Below are 19,347 nucleotides of genomic sequence, written 5' to 3' on the forward strand. Positions count from 1 at the left end.
AGCAGTGTCCTCTATTAGGGAACTTGAAATACAGGTGGGGTCACCCCAGATACAGTTGAATTTTAAAGGCAGGTGTTTCTGTTCTCCCTCATGGTGTGACCGCAACGGGGCCAGGCTCTGGAAGTCTCAATGAGCTACAATCCCAGCTGGGTCCCCAGAGGGCAGTTCCAGGAGGGCGGGGTGATTCCCTGCATAGCCCGGGCAGAGCCAGCGTTGCACTTTTCTCTCCCCTCATTCTGAAGGCTTGGCCCGGACCCATGTCACAAGGTTGTGTGAGCTGGGTACACGCTGGGAAAAGCCCTGAGGCCCCCCACTCAGGCTGGTGCAGAGAGGGGAGCAGAGCCCGGAGGCCTCCAGCCTGGCTCTCTCTCTCCTTCCCCTGTCCACCTAGTACCTTGTGTACCCCGCTGCGGCTGGGCTGAATCTCGCCCCAGGGGACCCAGCCGAGAGACACCCCGTCTCTCGCTCTCCCGGGGGTCTCTCCCGGAGTCAGGGTCACCGACCACTGCCGGAAGAGGTGCCTGGCGGTTGCAGGGAGTCTCGCTTGCTCAAGTGGAGATGACTCCGTCCAAGGCAGAGTGGCGCCTGCCGACATTCCCCACTCCAACGGGGTCTGTCCACCAGCTACCTCGGCCCTGGAGCGCAGGGTCTCGCCTCTGCACCACACGGAGGGAGCCCTCATTGCTCAGTATATAACAGGGGGGTCGCTTAGCCTCCTGTACAACACGAGCAAGAGCCTTGTGTCCAGCAAGTATAAATGGGAGTGGTTCCCCCCGGGCTTTGTCTGTGGGTCCGGAAGCCCGGGAGGGCGCCGCCCCTCACTCCCAGGCTGGGGTGGCCGCATGGCCGGAGTGAGACTGCTGTCTAGCCCTGTCCACATGGGGGGCAGAGATAAGCCCATACACAACACTCAGCTTGTGGCCAGCTATGGTATATGCCTGGAGATAAAGCCTGTCTGGATAGCCCCATGCTTGTCACTATGGTCATAAGATCTTAAACAGACCTAGAAGAGATATTAGCTTAAATGCAGGTATTACCTCAGACCTACACAACTGCTGAGAGGAATCTGGTGAGTTGACGCTTCCTGTACCAATCTCATTGAAAATCCATGGGAGGTGGGTGCCTAACTGCCTTTTGTGCCTTTAAAAACCTGATTTACCCTGTCTACACTAGAGCTTGGCACTGCTGCAGCTATAGTGCCAAGGCCGGCTCCAGGTTTTCTGCCGCAGCAGCGCGATTGCCGCTCCACTCTTCGGCAGCAATTCGGTGGCAGGTCTTGTAAAGAGTGTGTCATATTTTCACCCCAAACTCATGTTATGCCTTTTCCAAATAGGTGATAAGTCTACAACTACTGACCGCTAATGGAGATACTCCTTTAGGTTAAGTGGTGGAAGTCTGTGCTTTGGTGCTGAAGGTCCAGGTTTCAAATCCTGATGATGATGTGTAATGAGTCATTGCATAGTCACCACAAAAATCCCAACAAATATCAGCATTTGCCTCTTTCCACCAACAGTCAGGATTCATTTGTGTATCATTTGCCAAGCTTGACAGTATATAAAAAACTTACATCTGCCAGAAGTACAAGTGAAGTCAATAGGGAACTGTTTCAGCCATCCAGTCAGTTTTCTGGAAGAGAAGAAAATCCTTGTTTGTTTCTTGACAATGGCATATAGATATATATCCATGAAGTCTCCTAGGGACTTCAATACTGCTATTTATTTTACATGGAAGGTGGTCATATACTACAGTGATCAGAGACAGTATCAAACTGATAGGTAGACAGATAGATATGATGCCACAGAGATCTTGTATTCGGAAGCAGATAAAATAAAACCTTGCTGAATTGTCTTGAGAAACACCTGAATGTAGATTGGTGTTTCTTCAGTATCCCCATTTTTCTTGCTTTTGAATACAGTCTATAAAAATTAAGTTACATCCATGGTTGCAAATCTATTGTTCTGGTGTTTCTGTCAGTACTTGACTCTGTATAAATAGCTCATGATTATTTTGCCTCATTCAAACAGCCCCTGATGAAAAAGAGATGAGCCACGAGACAGTTTGAATCAAATGTTAACATTTATGCCTGTTCAGAACGGAAAAAACAAAACAAAGCATTATTTGCGTCTGCTCCTTCTGATAGCTCACTAGAGGGGATCCAGACTGAAAGAATACCAGAGTGAAATCACTGTATGACAAAGCAGATGCAGTTCAGAAACAATAGGATGTCAGCTGCATCCCAGGCCTTTACTGATTTCGTTCTTTTGGTGACTCTGGTTCTAGGACCATCATTCTCAGTGTGGGATGGGCAGAGTGACAGAGACACCTCCTTTGGCTGTAACAGGGTCAGGTGGATGAGAGAGTTTTTCAAAGCAAATCCCAAGCTCCTCTAATTCCACCCTCCCTATGTTTTTAAATAGGTAATGACCTGGTGAATGTCTTGAATATAAATTTTCTGGGCAGCAAGGACTTAATCTAATCCAAACCTACACCCTACTGGGAACTGAAAATTAGAAGCCCTGCTTTAGGAGTAGCAGAAAATAGCATTTTTCTGTGTCGTTCATGACACTCATAAACGATCTGTGCAAAACTTTACATCTAAGGGCTGGTCTACACTGGGGGGGGATCAATCCAAGATACGCAACTTCAGCTATGCGAATAGCGTAGCTGAAGTCCAAGTATCTTGGATCGAATTACCTGGGGTCCACATGGCGCGGGATCGACGGCCGCGGCTCCCCCGTCGACTGCGCTACCGCCGCTCGCTCTGGTGGAGTTCCGGAGTCGACGGTGAGCGCGTTCGGGGATCGATATATCGCGTCTTAACGAGACACGATATATCGATCCTGGATAAATCGATTGCTACCCACCGATACGGCGGGTAGTGAAGACGTACCCCTAAGTGAGTTAGGAGCCTACATCCCACTGAAAGTCCACATCCTGCCTAAGCTATAGAAAATTTACTACATTCCAATGGAAGTGCAGTACTCATTGTTTATATTGTTTGAGTAGGTGGTTAATAAAAGTATAGGGAATCATGCTGCAGCTGATGTTTTTAAATATGTTCCTTATATAGCTGATGGGCCAAATGCAGATCTCTCTTATGCTGGTGTAAATTCAGAGTAACTCATTTGCCTGTAATGGAGGTTCTCTGCATTTATGCAACTGAGATCAGGATTTGGCATGATAGGTTTCTGCTTTAATGAAAACATTATGCCACTAGTGGAGGTGGAGACATATCTGCTTCAGATATGGGGGCTCAGTTTTCAAATGTGGATACCTACATGAGAGGTTTAAATCCTGTATTTAAGTGAAATCCTGGCCCCATTGAAACCAATGGCAAAACTCCCATGGACTTCAATGTGGCCAAGATTTCACCACGGGTATCTAAATGTACACTTAGGCACCTAAAATGGACATTTGCATTCATAAGTGCTGACTTTAACATCCAAGTGCAAAGTTTTGTTGTCCCATTTTCATGTCTGTATCTGACAATTGGGACTCTTGGATCAATTCTCTGCATTGATTGGAACAGAAATATACCTGATCATTTTCAAACTGAGCAAAGATCAAATCCACACAACCTTCAAGTGTGGGAGCATTTGAGTTCTGGGATTTGGGTCAGCCCATTATAAAGAGAAAGACAGCCACAAAGTTTGGAAAAGCTGGTATCTAGATATAAACTTTTTTTTTTTATAGTTCAGAGATGTTCAGGTCTGGGATTTTGGTTTGGACCTGTTTCTGCTCTCAAGAAACATTAGTATAGAGGGTGTCAACAACTGGTTTTAAACCTAGTCAACAATTATCGTTAACCACTGGGAATATAGTTAAAACGTTCTGCCCCATCGGTGAACTGCCAGTGCCTGTACAGAATATCTTCCTCAGCTTATAAACATTAGTAAGAGTAATACAAACAAACAGAAGGATTTAAGAGCTTGTATACAAGAATACTGCTAAATTCACACCGTCCTGAGTGTAATAAGGTCAGTGTTACAGAGACGCCATTTTTCCATTAAGGAAGTATTTGTTTTGAAATAGCAGGATTAGAATTTGGTTTCGACTACTGGTTCTGTGGCGTCAAGAGGAAATGGGGAAGAAGAGTGTGATTACATGATTAGTGACCTACTGCCAAGTCTGCTGTGAATGCGTAATTAGGTAATCTTTCAAAAATAGAAAAGTATTTAGAAATGTTGTCACCCTTTTTAGCATATTCTGAGGAGGAGGGATCCTAGCCAGCAAGCCAGAATCTTAAGCCAGGTTCTGTGAATATTAAGTGGATTCTGAATAAGTAATAAGCAGTGTACAATGTAGTGTGTTAACTTTGCCTTAATAAAAAGTTTAAAAAAGTTTTTCTATTTAAATCAAAATCATCTAAACCAAATACAAAGTATAGGTTGAAACAAATGACAGGAAATTTGATTGGAATAGGAAAAGCTGCTATGTAGAATAACACAAAAGGGTAGCCACAGGCCTCTTACTTTGGCTTAAGTTTCCATTTGCCTTAAAATATTTCCACTGTGTGTCCACTTGTCCCCATGAGAGCCAAAAGCCTTCTTGCTATTTCCTGTAAAATTAAATTAATGGGAAAAACATTTGAGATCCTCTGAATGCCAGTTGAATACCACAGAGTTCGGACCCTTGCAGTTTTTCTGTTTGGTTTAGTAGCATCACTGGGGGATTCTGACACACAAGAAAAAGTAGCAATGTTTGCATTATAACTCTGAGTTATAATTTGTGTATGACACTGGGAGGTGATGTGCTCGTAGGGCTGGACTGTGAGACCAGAGATGCGGGTTCAAGTCCTGGCTGCAGGGACAGTTTGCTGCTGTTAACCACTGAACTCTAGTTAATAATGCAGGGAAAGGCCTCCTTTTCTTTGAATGCATTGGGCACCCTAAAAACTAGCTCTTTATTTGGGATATTGCAACGAGTCATTGTTCTAAGTAAAAGGAAAATTGAAAAGTAAATAACAGACCCTCGGTTGCTTAGCACAAGTGATAAATTCCAGCCCAGATTTTTTTTATTAGGTTATTGCTGCTCTTTAGATCTTTGTTAATTATACATCAGTTTTGCTTAGAATCTTCCTTCAGAGTGTCTCTGATTCTGTCTCTGTGCTTGAGCTCTATCAGAGAAAGTTGTGTTTTTTCCCTCGGGCTAAGGTGAATGCAGCCGAAAGAAGCCAAAGACTGGGAAAGACCAAAGATTGGAATTCCTCTAGTTTCAAAGAGCAGTGAGCAGTTATGAGAGGAGAGCAGATGGTTTGGTAATTGTAATGACTGGACCAAGTTTCCAGGAACATTTATAATCTTATTTTAGGGTTCACAACTTTCATGAAGGCCATGAAGTGGCTCCAGATCAAATAGCCCCAATAACAGATGTCCATTAGCACGAGCTACTGCAGCTGCATAATGGTGACGCTGTTAATGTATATCATGGACATAAGTGTTATTTCACACAGAAGAAATAATTAAGGCAAAGTTAATGATAGTTGCATTATGTCACCAAAGCTTCTGTTTGTTTGTTTTAATTTGATTTTTAAGTGCAGAGAAAAGGGGGAGGAGGGACAGAGCAGGAATGCTTTGCTTTGCCATATATAACAAATGAAGAGACTATAATCTGAAAGAGGAAAGCACCCCATACGTCCTACAGGAGTATAGGAATAATTAGGTAAATCCTAATGTGCTTAGATTAATGTCGCAATATCAAAAATAATTGTAATAAGGGACATAGGATCATTCTGCTGTAAAATCATATTTTTACTTTGCTCTTGCTACACAGTCTAGACCTACTCCTGATATATGCATCATCATATCTGTCTGATATTTCACATTCTTTTGTTTTAATCCTTCTCTTCCTACATTAGCTCTGCAGCACTCATTATGCAGATTACTGTATTGATTGGAGACTCTCTGGATCCAAATTTAGGGTCTGATCCCGCTGGCTTCAATGGGACTCTTAGCATGAATAAAGTTATATGTGTAAGTGTTTGCAGGACTGGGTTTTTTTGGTTTTGGCAGTTTAAAAAAAGCTTTACGAAACTTCATTTGAATGGAAGCGGTTTCATGATTAATTGCAATGAACTGTTTTGTTTAATTTGAATATTCCCTTGTAGAATTTGAAGCTAAACTCTGCAGTACTGTGCTAGGACGTGAAAATGACCAGAAACAGGCCAGTGTAACTTAATCATCCAAGCTGCGGCTTTAATTCAGGAAAGCATTTAAACATGTGCTTAACATTAAGCATGTGATTTCTCCCATTTATGTCAGTAGAGCTATTCATGTGCTTAATGTTAAGCCTCTGCTTTGCTGAATCAGTACCTGAATGAAGAGCAGATGTAAACAAATATCTATATGGTTAAAAATAAATTCAGCATTTATAATTATTGCACTTTAGACCTTATTTTAATTAACACAATTCATTTTAAAGTAGGAATTTCATTGCAAGAGCAGGGCCCAAATTTGTCAAATTGCTCACTACTCTTTATTTGCCCACATCTTGGTATTCATGAAAATAAAGAGCTTTTTTTTGGTTAAATACAGTGAGCAGCTTTAAAACTGGCTGTTGACTAAAATAAGGATCCACGCCTCATTTTTGGTGTTTACAATGATTCATGATGCTAAGAACAGAGTACCACAAATTCCATAAATGATGTAAATTGTGTTAAGAGCATTACATGATTGGCTTTTAAGACTCTCACTCTATATGATTTGTAATTTGACAATATCCCATTTTTATTTTCTAGACCAACTTCTAAAGACATATATCAAACCAATCAGTATGCTTTTTAAACTGTTACTGGAAACACATTTTCCTCTATTGATCTGGCTACCCTCATTACTTGAGTGAATTCTTTAGTCATATCCGACAATCTTGGAGTTGGCCCCTCTAGTTTTAAACTGTCGAATTCTTGCTCTTTATTTCAAACAAATATGGTAATATTAAGAAATGAATAAAGAAGTTTCTTTAGAATGAATTCATATGTTGAAAGATTTAGTTATGTTGATGTACCCATACAGAGTGCCTGGTTTGTGTGTTGTTTGTATTATCATAGCACCTATGAGCCTTACTCGTGGACTAGGATTCTATTGTGTTAGGTGCTGTACAAACAGAGTTTTGTACTGTTCCTACTTAAATTGCCCCTTCAGTTCAGTGGGATATGTTTTTGCTATTCACTCTCTGCATTGTCGTCTGTAGTGTTGTGTGCAGTTAAACGGCGGCGGCTTTCCACTCCAAGAAAGTGCTACATTTCAGCAATGGGTTAAGTTATTACAGACCTTCCAACCACTGAGTCAAATCTCCCCGAGATCCTCCTCAGTCTTTACTTGGATATAACTCGTGTTACGGTCAACAAATATTTGGCCTCAGTAAAGACTGAACAAAAACGGACTGAAAGTGCTTTTGATTCCTTTGGCATGAAAGGCACTATATAAATAGTGGACATAATTCTAATTCCGGGCAATATCTGGCAGTGATTTCTAGCATGACTTCTTTTTTTCTTTTCTCCAACTGTTAACTTTATCCAAGCAGGAACCTATTGCAAAAAAATTGAATGGAATTTAAACCAAATTTCCCCTCCCCCCTCTCCCTCGCCACACAGAATCAGAAGTAGAATTTTGGAGCGTGTGTTAACAATATGAATTGGAATCAAAGACAAACCCATCATTTGATTACACAGTCTCTAATTCATCTTAGGTTTGCAGGACTCATCAGATGATCCTCTGATAAAGGCCTCCCTTTCTAGTCAGAACAACTTCTCCTTTTGTAGGAGTTCAAACACTTACATCCCACCCCCTTCAGTTTTTTCCAGACTGTGGATTCACTCACAAAGTCTTGAGTTGTTTAAAGCCTGCAGCGTGCTGGAATGCTGCCAGGGCAAACTGCAGATTCTCTGTGCCAAGGAATCTGGTATTGCTTAACTTTTAGGCAAAGTACAAATAAAAGATTCAGTCCTTTGGCCATGAATGTGTTGTCGTGTGAGACAAAGGATCTGTTAGCAAAACACAAATGGTAAAGCACTTAGGGTTTGCTTTGTAAAACTTTAATCCTTCTTTTGCTGTAAGAAAATATGAATCACTCCCACTCTGCTCCCTTCAGCAGTCCTTTGTTCGTAATGGCAGGACTAGGAAACCACAATGTTCAAGCCAGGGATGGAGCCATCACACCATGTGTGCCCTTCCTAAAAACTAATCACATTGGGAATGACAAAAGGCTTCACCGTCCCTTCACTTTACATTTCCAGCCACCGTTCCTCCTTAGAAAGACAGTGTCACATTTCAGGGCAACTGCACCTGTATTTCCCCTCAGTGATCCAGCAAAGGCCCCCACTCTGTTTTCCAGCTCCCCAGGACCTGCCTCTCTTGGGTGGAGACCTGCATCTCACTCCCTTCTGACTGGTATATCCAGGCTGCACAGTTCCCTACCTTCACTGTAAAAACAACGAGGAGTCCTTGTGGCACCTTAGAGACTAAGAAATTTATTTGGGCATAAGCTTTCGTGGGCTAAAACCCACTTCATCAGATGCATGGAGTGAAAAATACAGTAAGCAGAATATATATTAAAGCACATGAAAAGTTGGGATTTGCCTTACCAAGTGGAGGGTCAGTGCTAACGAGCCAATTTAATTAAGGTGGAACTGGCCTATTCTCAACAGTTGACAAAAAGAGGTGAATACCAAGGGTGGGGAAATTACTTTTGTAATGCTAACGAGGCCAATGCAATCAAGGTGGCCCATTTCCAACAGTTGACAAGAAGGTGTGACTATCAGCAGAGGGGAAATTATTTTTTGTAGTGACCCAGCCACTCCCAGTCTTTATTCGGGCCTAATTTGATGGTGTCCAGTTTGCAGATTAATTCCAGTTCTGCAGTTTCTTGTTGGAGTCTGTTTTTGAAGTTTTGTTGTTGTTGAAGAATTGCCACTTTTAAGTCTGTTATTGAGTGTCCAGGGAGATTGAAGTGTTCTCCTACTGGTTTTTGAATGTTACAATTCTTGATGTCTGATTTGTGTCCATTTATTCTTTTGCGTCCGGTTTGGCCAATGTACATGGCAGGGGGGCATTGCTGGCACATGATGGCATGTATCACATTGGTAGATGTGCAGGTGAACGAGCCCCTTCACTGTATTATTCAGGGCAGAGACAAGCTGCCCAAGCACACCTGCTGTCTTTCTCTTCAGAGACGGTTAACATCACAGTTGCCCACAGTTATAGATATCACACAGCTCTTTTTGATGCAAGCCTATTTTATTCTTGAGGTAAAAGCACTACAGAGAAAACCTACTAAAAACAATAAAAGAACCTACATGCATGTGAATATGTTTACCAGACTTTACCACCTCCAACATGGGCTCTGGCAGGAGCATTCCTTCAACCCCCCCAGTAAGGAGGGCTCTTCTATGGACACAGGTTCGTAATAGCCTCAGTTCAGAATTAGCATCCATCTTATAGGCCTCTGTAGGCAAAGTCCTTCCAACCGTTTTCTAAGGAGTGGGGCGCTCCGTGGACCAGAGGTCCTGTGCGTTTGCTGGATCAGGAAGAAGGCCATAAGCCAGTTTAAAACCAGGTTATTTATCCAAAAATCCTTTCTTTGTCAGTCAGTCCCTGGAGAATCCAGTTTGAGCTAGTATATTCAAACCTCTAATTGGACGGTGTTTCCCTGGAGATGTTACCATCTGAGTGAATTTGCCTAATTGTCCTCTGCTGTGCTCCTGTTTACCTTTCCCGTGGACATACATACAATCTCTCAGTAACACAACAACTGCATTTTTAATACAACGGACCCCAAAGGTGATCCACCTCATTCAGTGAGGGTTAACTTGATTCAGTAAAGTTAATTCAGGATATTGCGGGATATTGTCCATCTGTCACAACAGGGTCCTAGCCAAGCCAGATGTGCAGAATACTATTGGGGAAGGGGGGGGAAGATTGGAGGGGAATTATATCTCCGCAACCTTCCTTTGTCCATATCATTTTTCATCTTGTGAACCTTGTTGCCAAATTGGATACAAACAGCACGAAAGCAAGTGAACTCGGCTAGGGCTGTGCACTCCAAAATGTGGCTGCCAAGGAAAGATGTGCTGACTTACCCGATTCCGTTTTGTGCAGTCAGTAAACAGTTTGTATCCCCTGTGATATCAATTGAAAGGGCAAAACGGTCCCTTCTCGTGGATTCATAGAATCACAGAAGATTAGGGTTGTAAGAGAGCTCAGGAGGTCATCTAGTCCAACCCCCTACTCAAAGATTCCTCCAGTTCCTGAGGGCGCTGAGTACAGACTAGCTTCCCCTACCCTGTGCTCAGATTTAAGCCCACAAATAAAGGGCCTCATTCTGCAACTCTAACTTATAATGATGCCCAATTCTTCTCTCGCCCAGACCAGTTTCACACCTGTGTAATTCCATTCACTTCGGTGGAGAGAATGGCCTGATTTTCAGCAATGTGAAAGCAGAATCTGGCCCATAGCGTGTGGTACTTACTCACCTCAGTATCCCATAATTACAAGCAATTTTTAAATACTGAGGGTGAAATCTTGTCTCCACTGAACTCACTGAAAGTTTTGCCATTAACTTCTTTAGGGTCAGGATTTCACCTTCCATTTTTTAAACTGGAATATATATAATATATATAAAGATATTAAAAATTGGCTTCAAGTTTGTGTTACCTCTCCCAGGCCACAAACCAAGTATGCCCCATGCTAATAGAAGCACCTTGGATAACTTATCAACTTTGAGCCTGATTTGCCAGGGCTTCGGCATGCAGGTAGCCCCACTGAAGCCAGTGGGCCAGATCTTCAACTTGTGTAAATCATCATAAGTCCATTGTGATCAATGTTGATGTACACCCAGCTCTGGATCTGGACCAGTGTAACTGCTCTCGTGAGCAAAGTCTCCTGCTGTTAGGAAGAGTTCGCAGACTCGGGCCATTTGTTAAGTTGTGTGCAGACAGATCTGTTTTCTCTGTGATGGAAATGAACCCAAATCTTTCTTACCGGTAAGTGACGGCTAAGAGGATCTATGTTCATTCTTCACTACCTCCTCCATCCATTCCTCCAGGTTCCAGTCTCCCTATCTGCCTTATTCACTGTTTCTCTTTTTAGATTCTCAATACATTCCTTCCCTTGCCCCGCCTTTCTTTTTACAGCTACCAGAGAGAACTTAATTATGCTGTTAAATGTGCAAACTTCGTGTCTAATTATAGAGAACTGGTCCTTAAAATTTCAAAAAAGGAAAGCGAAAGAATAGGAATGTCACTGACAACTAGAGGCACCAAACATGCCTGTTTATGATTTCCCTGGTCAGTCCCTCTTGTTCCATGATACCATAGGTGTGTGAAGGGTAAAATAAACCTGAGTGTTACCCCCTCCCGGTGAACAGAATCACATCAGGTATTTGTCAGAATAAATGCATTACTCAGCTTCTTTCAGGTGCTTACAGGGCTATTTCAGTGCACTCTCATTTCCCCACAAAGTGGGACTGCTCTATCTGTCAATATGCATTACTCATTTTCCTATCCTTAGTAACAGACTATGGCAAACACAGACACAGTGGGCTAAATTCAGTCTTCAGATATACCTAGGAAACTCTCTCCCTGCGCTGTTGACTTCTATATCCATTACCTGTACATATCTGAGAGCAATGCTGGCTTGTATAAGACAAATTAATAATAAAGGGTCAGAATGTCAGCTGTATGTCTGTGTAACTCCACTGAATTCAGCGTACATGAGCTGGGGATCTAGCCCAAAATATTTTAAAGAAAAGCAGTACCACTTGTTGAAAAGTTACTATGCAAAATAGCATATTATTCAACAGATCTGTTCCTTGTGTGTATTCAGAATCCTAGCTACTAATTTAGTGACAACATCAAGCCTAGACTGCTTTTTATTCCTTTTAGTCCTGCAGAGCCAAAAAGCAAGAAAATATCAATGTCAATTTTCAGATTAGTACTGCACTTTAAGTGGCATAGGACAAATATAATAAAAGTATGTGGTTTCCTTGTGAGAGATTTGGATGGTACAGACGATTGTTAATGGGATATAGAGCCATTGTCCTCTGAGACATTGATTCTGATTCAGTCCTGGTCATTGACTATACAGTGCCTTGTGTGAATATGATAAGTTTATCACTGCTCAATTCTCCATGGAAGATTTGAAAGGCCATGGAAACTTAACTCATCCCATCTAGCTAAGATACTGATATGGTCCCATTACTACAAAGTGTGAACACCTCACAAACTTTAATGCATTTATCTTCACAGCACTCCTGTGAGATACTGAAGTGCTATTATCCCCATTTTACAGATGGGAAACTGAGGCAGAGAGCGGCTAAGTGACTTACCTAAGGTCACACAGGAAGTCCATGGCAGAGCAAGGAATTGAATACAGATCTCCTGTGATCCACCTACATCCCTAACCACTAGATCACCCTTTCCCCCACTTAGAGTATGGTTACCCTTCCAGGTCATGCCTGAAGCACATTGTTGGGGAAATGTGAGGAATGGGCTCTGCCATTACCTGGGGTTTGTGTGGTGGGCGGATAAATACAAGCTGTCCATTTCCAAGTCTATCATTCTGGCATCTTTAACAAGAACTAAATTCACATTAAAAAGAGCAAAGTAAATAACACCTTCCTGCAGAGTACGTTAATTACACATATTACATCCAAAAGCAATTATCCTTTAATCAGCAGTCTGGTAATAATATAAGTACAATGAAGTGGAAGTTGCATTAAGTTCATTACCACTACCAAATAAACGGATACGTTCATGGTAAAATGATGATAAAAGTATTTTGGACCAGGTCTTCAACTGGTATAAATCAGCATAGCTCAACTGAAGTCAGTGGCGCTACCTGCTGATTTTGATGGAGCCACGCCAACTGAGGCTTTGTTTTGAGGTGGTAGCAGAATTGCTCTAGTCTAGTGCCAGCTGCTAAATTTGCTGTACGTGTGGGTTTGCTTGTTCCATAATAAATTAGGTGCTTTCATTTGAAAAACTCATGGATTAGGACTAGATGATGCCTACCCCAATAACATGTGCCCTACACACACACACACACACACACACACACACACACAAAGATCTCCACCCCAAACATTTCTGAGGATTAAAAAAATTTAGATACATATTCTCTCTGCTATTTTCCATTCTCATTTTGTTGTGTTCAGTCCAGAAGCAGAAGTGGTGAAACACCATGACAAAGATTGTTCTCACTGTACATCCAATGCAAATGGAAACAGGAAGTACCAGAAAGCTCACAAGAAGGACTGTTCTCAGTTTTGCAAAGCTATGAATGTCAAATAAGCATCCAAGCTTTTGGGTACTTGGCCAAATCTCTGGAATTTTGGGATTCACCCAACACTAATTCTCATATGGGTTGAGGGAAATTTGGGAAGAACAAGAAGTCCTCCTGAGAAGTATCTGGAAGTGGTATCCTTTTGTGAAATCTGAAGGGTTTGCTAACTAGGGACATGTACAAATACAGTTATCTTGGAGGTCTGTTGTAGCCACAAATTGTTCTTTGTGGGAACTGCCTGAAATAATGAGTTTTAGAGCTTGTCTACGTGGGGATACTCGGGAAAGTTAATCTGCATTAACTAAGGCTGATCTATAATAAAAAAGTTAGGTCGACCCAGTTACATTGCTCGAGGGTGTGAAAAATCCACACCCCGAGCAACATAGCTAAGAATTCTTCCATTAACCTAGCTACTGCCTCTCAGGGAGATGGATTACCTACACCAGTAGGAGAACCTCTCCTGTCACTGGAGTGAGAGTCTACACTGACGTGCTGCTGCAGCGTTTCAAGTGACGACAAGACCTAAAGATGTGAATTTAAAGTGGATTAGTCAAACTGCTTTAAACCTATGTGTGGACACTCTCATTCAGAATTAAAGTAGCTTCAATTTGGTTTAGCTTAATTCCCTGTATAGACAAGCCCTTAGGCATTGTCACCATCATGAAATTAGCTTTTTAGCCAAATTTTCAAACGGGCCTCAACTCCCTCCCTAAATTTGTGCCCAGGAGTTCTATTTCTCACAAATCAAATAAATAACCCTCATTTGCATATACCAACACGCTCTTGTGAATGGAAGGTTTGTATGTGTAATAGATCTCCCACCTAAGTAGTCAACAGGGTTTGAACTCGTGACATTCTGTACCACAGCATACACTTCTATCACTTGAGCAGAAGAAGTAATTCCATTAGTTGATGGCAGTAGTTGGCTATTATCCTCCAGGAATGCAGCTTCGCTTGGGAAAAGGGTGCATTCTTTCTATGTGTTAACAGGTTGAAGTAAAGACTATGGAGGAGTCCAGGGTTTATCTTGACTAGCTAACTCAGGTTAAAACAACAAGCTGACTTGTCTTCACTAGGATTTTATGTTGTGTGTGTTACCATATGTTAGCAAACATGAAGTGAAAAACACACCTTTTGCCTAGCTCACTCAAGGCTGGTGGACTAGCCACTGGAGCTAACCGCAGTACACACTTTGCCAATATTACACACGCGTGGAATATTCAGGAGCAATTTCAGAGGCTGTTTTTCAATGTTTGGTCCTTTAAATCTAATACCAGTTGACATTTGCTGGATTTTTAGGGGCCAGTGATACAATGGAATTAAAAACAAAAAGGCAAACAAAAATACCTCACCTGTTTGCCCTTTTCATTCGTAACATTCCCACCTGTGCTCAGCAAGTTGTGATTTGTTTGTAAGATGGAGGATAGGGAAAGTCTCCTTCTTAAGCTATCTCTTTTCCTGATTCTTGCTGTTCAATAACGTCCCAGACAGTAATGTATTTTTCCTGTCATTCTGCATGTATTTTTCAGTGGCTTCCATTATTATTTGGCATATATATTAAAAGGATGCACTATTTATCTCCATCTGAGACTCCAAGACCTTTGTGTAGCCTTCTCCCCTATAGGAATATCACTAATAAATCACTGCTTATAAGAGCCATATTACTTCCCACAACTCTGCCTTTGAGAACTGGGAGATTGCAAGGAGAAGAAATCTTTCTGGCATGGTGGGAAATTCTACTGCACAGCCCTATTCCTGTGGCTTTCAGTGGCGGCTGCATGTTGTCAGTTCTGTCAAAGCAAGCACAGCCTTTCCCTCTATGGTCAGAGGCCAGCACATGCAGTCCCATAACCTCAGGCCAGAGATTCTGTGTTAAATTTAAAAGGATGAGGTTCTCCCTTTTCGTTTATCTTCCCGTTGCCGTAAGGAGTCACTTGTATTGAAATAGCCCTGGAACATGGCTTAAAATTAGCTGATGTTGAATAGCATCCTTTAAGTTTGTCCTGAGGGAGCTGGGCTTTTAAGAATCAGATAATTGATGTAAAATTTTCTCAAGACCTTTGCCAAACAGTCTCATTTTAAAGGGTAACTATCTAATGAGCCTTATCCAGGGCTGCCACACAAGTGTGTTGTGATGTCCTCAAACTCATAACAACATCTTTAAATTAATTTGATGCAACATTGCTCCTCTCTTGTCCACGTATTAACAAAGCATGGAACTGAAATTATGGGAAAAAGAGAAGTGAAATGCCTTGCTTAAGGTTACACAGTGAATTGGCAACGGACCTGGGAATAAAACCTTGGATCCCCTTGCTCAAACTCAAAATTTCCAATAATTCCTGCTAAGGGGTTTGCTTTAATTGGCATTGTAGGTCTGGTTCTCCCTGGTATGCTTGCTGTGTAAGTGGGTGGAGGAAAGAGAAGAGAATGGTCCAAATGATCAAGTGGCTATTAATGGTGACAAAATTCACCCCCATTTATGAAAATCTTGTAATAAGAATATTTTGGGTTGGTTATTGTAACTCTTTTTGGGAAGGAAAGCTCTGGGGAAATAGATCTGGGAATTAGTGCTCCATCAAGGGTAGAAGGCCAGCTGGGAAAGGGGTGATGAAGAGACTGAAGCTGAGAGCATTTGAGAAGGAGAGAAGATTCTGGATTACAGACAGACAGACCAGTTGTTTAGTGTTTAGGATGGGTGTGGGGTCCCCCTAGAGGACTATCCTGTGCAAAGTTCAGATCTGGGAACTCTTTGGATCTAGGGTCTTGGTTCAGATCTGTAGTAGGATCTCTTTAAATCTATGTCGGAGGTCTGCCTCGTTTTCCCCATAGTGTCAATCATTCACCAGCTCCCAATGCTGCAAGGTCATTGCAGAGATTCAACCCTGTGGCTAAATCTAAAAGAACATCAGTTCCAGAGTTTTACTCAAACTCCAGCATAAACCCCAAAACAAATCTCCCCGCAACTCTTCCACAGGGCACAGCCCTCTGTCTGGAGGTCTGTCTTCTTTCACTTTGTCTTCAGCCCTTTTCCTGGGCTCTAATCAAACTTCCTTTTCCCCCTTGTATGCAGGCGCTGCTGCATCTCTTCAGGTGAGGCTCATCTTTACTCACGGACACCTGTAGTTGTAATTTACTGTGTGCAGCCACTGGTAAGAATTGGCGCCTGAGAAGTTAAATAAAAGGAGAGTCACAAGAAGCAGTAAGAGTACAAAGCAGTCAGATGAGACAAAGCTTTCATGTGTTTTATCACATAAATATGGTCCGGAGTCTAACATCCTCATTCAGATGGAACAGTATCTTACTCCACAGAAAGAACAGGAGTACTTGTGGCACTTTAGAGACTAACAAATTTATTAGAGCATAAGCTTTCGTGGGCTACAACCCACTTCTTCGGATGCATAACTCCACAGAGAGTCTGATTGTTTTCAGTGAGACTTCTTGCTGAGTCAGATACTACTCAACATGAGCAAGGTGCCAGAGTAGGGTGGCCAGACAGCAAGTGTGAAAAATCGGGACGGGGGTGGCGGCGGATAATAGGCACTTACATAAGAGAGAACCCCAAATATCGGGATGGTCCCTATAAAATCGGGACATCTGGTCACCCTATGCCAGAGACTCTGGCCTTGTGAATTTACAAACCTTTTAAAATAAAGGGTAGATTCCTAGCTGATGTAAATTGTCATAGCTGCATTGACTTCACTGGACAAGTTACACCAACTGATGTTCTGGCCGGAGTTTATAACTCTGACGGCAATAGACTAGTATCAGGGACTCTATATAACCTACCATATGATGCCAAGAAGTACTCCGGCATTTTGAAAGTCTGTTATGGCAAGTGTGTCTGCACTAAAACCCTTGCTAAAAATCCCTAAAAATATGTTGGTGTGCAAGGAAATTGTGAGTGTTTAAGGGTGTCCTGTGATGGAAAATGCTGGGACTGCTCTGTTTTTTAAAAAAAAAGGGAAAAAAATGTCCTTAGGCTGTGACCTTGGTAGCAGTTGGATGTGAAATTTTATGTTGAATGCGTGAAGCTTGGAAGTTTCATAGAAGATTTGCTACAGCATCAGCTGCTGCACCTTAATACACCAGGGATATGGAAAATGTAAACATGTGGTCCACCATTGTTACTGGTTGGCTAAAGTAGAACTGGAGTTGGAAGACTGAGTGACTCTTCAGGCATAAGGTTACAGCTCACACTGTCCTATCTACTGATTTTTTTTCTCGCCACAGAAGTAGTACATTTGTGTGCGTGGCACATATAGTTACAGTTAATGTACAGTTAACAATAGTTACAGTTAATGTAACAGCTTTAATCCAAGAATCATAAAAGTGCTTTATAGATGTTGGCTCGCTATAGCTATTACACTCATTTGACAGATGGGAAAGAGAGCCAAAGAGTGGTTAAATACTTTGCCTAAGGTCCCAAACTGAGTCTGTTATAGAACTGGGAATAGAACCATTTACACAACACTGACCAGGTCAAATACATAAGTAGAACTGACAGACTTTCAAAAATATGTAGTTTTCAAGGGTTCTGTTTCATTAGAAGCTTCTTTAAGGCTTGTTAAGCTCATGCAAATTTCAAAAAAGACACTAAATCTAAGCTCTTTTATGCGATATCTCTTATTTTTAATTTGTTTCTCGGATACTAGCGCTTAGCAAGAGTGGGAAAATCCGCCCCTCTGAAACAGACAATTCAGCAAGGTCGTTGGCACAAGGAAGCCAGGATCATTCAGGAAACAACTATTTTGAATGCTATCCTGGGGATACTATTAACCAAGGAACATTGCCAGGGGCAAACCATCATTCCTTCTGTACACGTTTTATTACACTCTTATGAATGAAATCTAGCCAGTGTCTGCCCAAGCCATTATGGAGCTGATGAAGGGAGGCTCAGAGAAGGTTCTCGTCTGTGAAACTGCGTACCTTCATGTATGATGGGGAAGGAATATTTGAGTTTTTCTTGGAGAAGCAGCACTCACAAATGACTGTAATGACATAAGTATGCAGACTCCCATGTGATCCAGCTCACATCACCACACCTGTGTACTACTATGCAGTGGTCACATGGAAAGCTTCTCAAATTGCTCGAATTAATGCACTGAAGTTTTGTATTAAAGTAACTATCTGCTTTATTGAACCCATCCAGGGTGTGTGGGCACTGTCATTCCCATGTGGTGGGCTTCTTGTAAAACTTGGGACTGGATTCTTTGGAGTGTCTCTTTCCTGTTATTCAGAGTTTTGGTTAGAGAGCTGGAGGGAGTCGTGAAAGGACCTGAGTCACACTAAATCAAATCCAGCTGAAAAGGTAGTTTGAGTCTTTAAAATGCACATAGTAACATTGCAGTGAGACACTCCAACATATCTGATTTTTCCATTGTACAATTTGCTAAATCACATCACTGAAAACTTACTGTGAAATCTATTTATATCTAGTAACCCCTTGTGGGGCCCCAATGACCAACATAAATTGTGGCCCATCATTCCATTATTCTGATGATCCCAATGACTGTCCTAAAAAATATAGCTGTGATTGTGGCATCAGGGGACTGAGAGTTTATATCTGGGAATTACACTAACACAATAGAAGTTTTAAAATTCATTTCACTTCCAACAATGATGATATAGTAACCTGAGAAGATACAGATTCCTGATCACGATTTCAGAACAATCAAACAAAAGGCTACCCCCGATGAATTCATGCTTGGTTTTAAACCAGACCCAATGCATGCTGGGATGGTCTTGGGCAAAAGTAGTTAGGGCTCTGCAGACACATTCCACCAATATCTTCTCTCTTTATTTTTAATCGAAGGAGTTTTGTTCAGAGGAAAGTCTGTTGTACTCAGGGGTGATGGATACACAAGAAAACTGTTATGACTGATCTCTTTTTCTATAGCCTTGCTTTAGGCAAGCAGAAATAGGCAGCTAGATGGCTTCTATCAGTTACTGAATAAGCATCTGTGGCTAAGATATTAACCTCGCTATAAACTGAAAAAGGCTTTCTTCAATACCACATGCTGGGATTTGATTTCTGCTATACTGTGGTAAGAGTACACATCCCCTGGAATAA

The 19,347-nt window shown here is 41.8% G+C and overlaps 1 protein-coding gene across 1 annotated transcript in view; it reads left to right on the forward strand.

Annotated features, from left to right (window-relative positions):
• Positions 1-19,347, forward strand: part of GALNT17 (polypeptide N-acetylgalactosaminyltransferase 17) — a 269,664-nt gene that overhangs the window by 152,537 nt on the left and 97,780 nt on the right. The window lies entirely within an intron of this gene.

This window comes from Terrapene carolina, unplaced genomic scaffold (assembly GCF_002925995.2).
Source record: "Terrapene carolina triunguis isolate 2854851 unplaced genomic scaffold, T_m_triunguis-2.0 Scaffold231, whole genome shotgun sequence".
In the NCBI taxonomy this organism is placed as follows: Eukaryota; Metazoa; Chordata; order Testudines; family Emydidae; genus Terrapene; species Terrapene triunguis.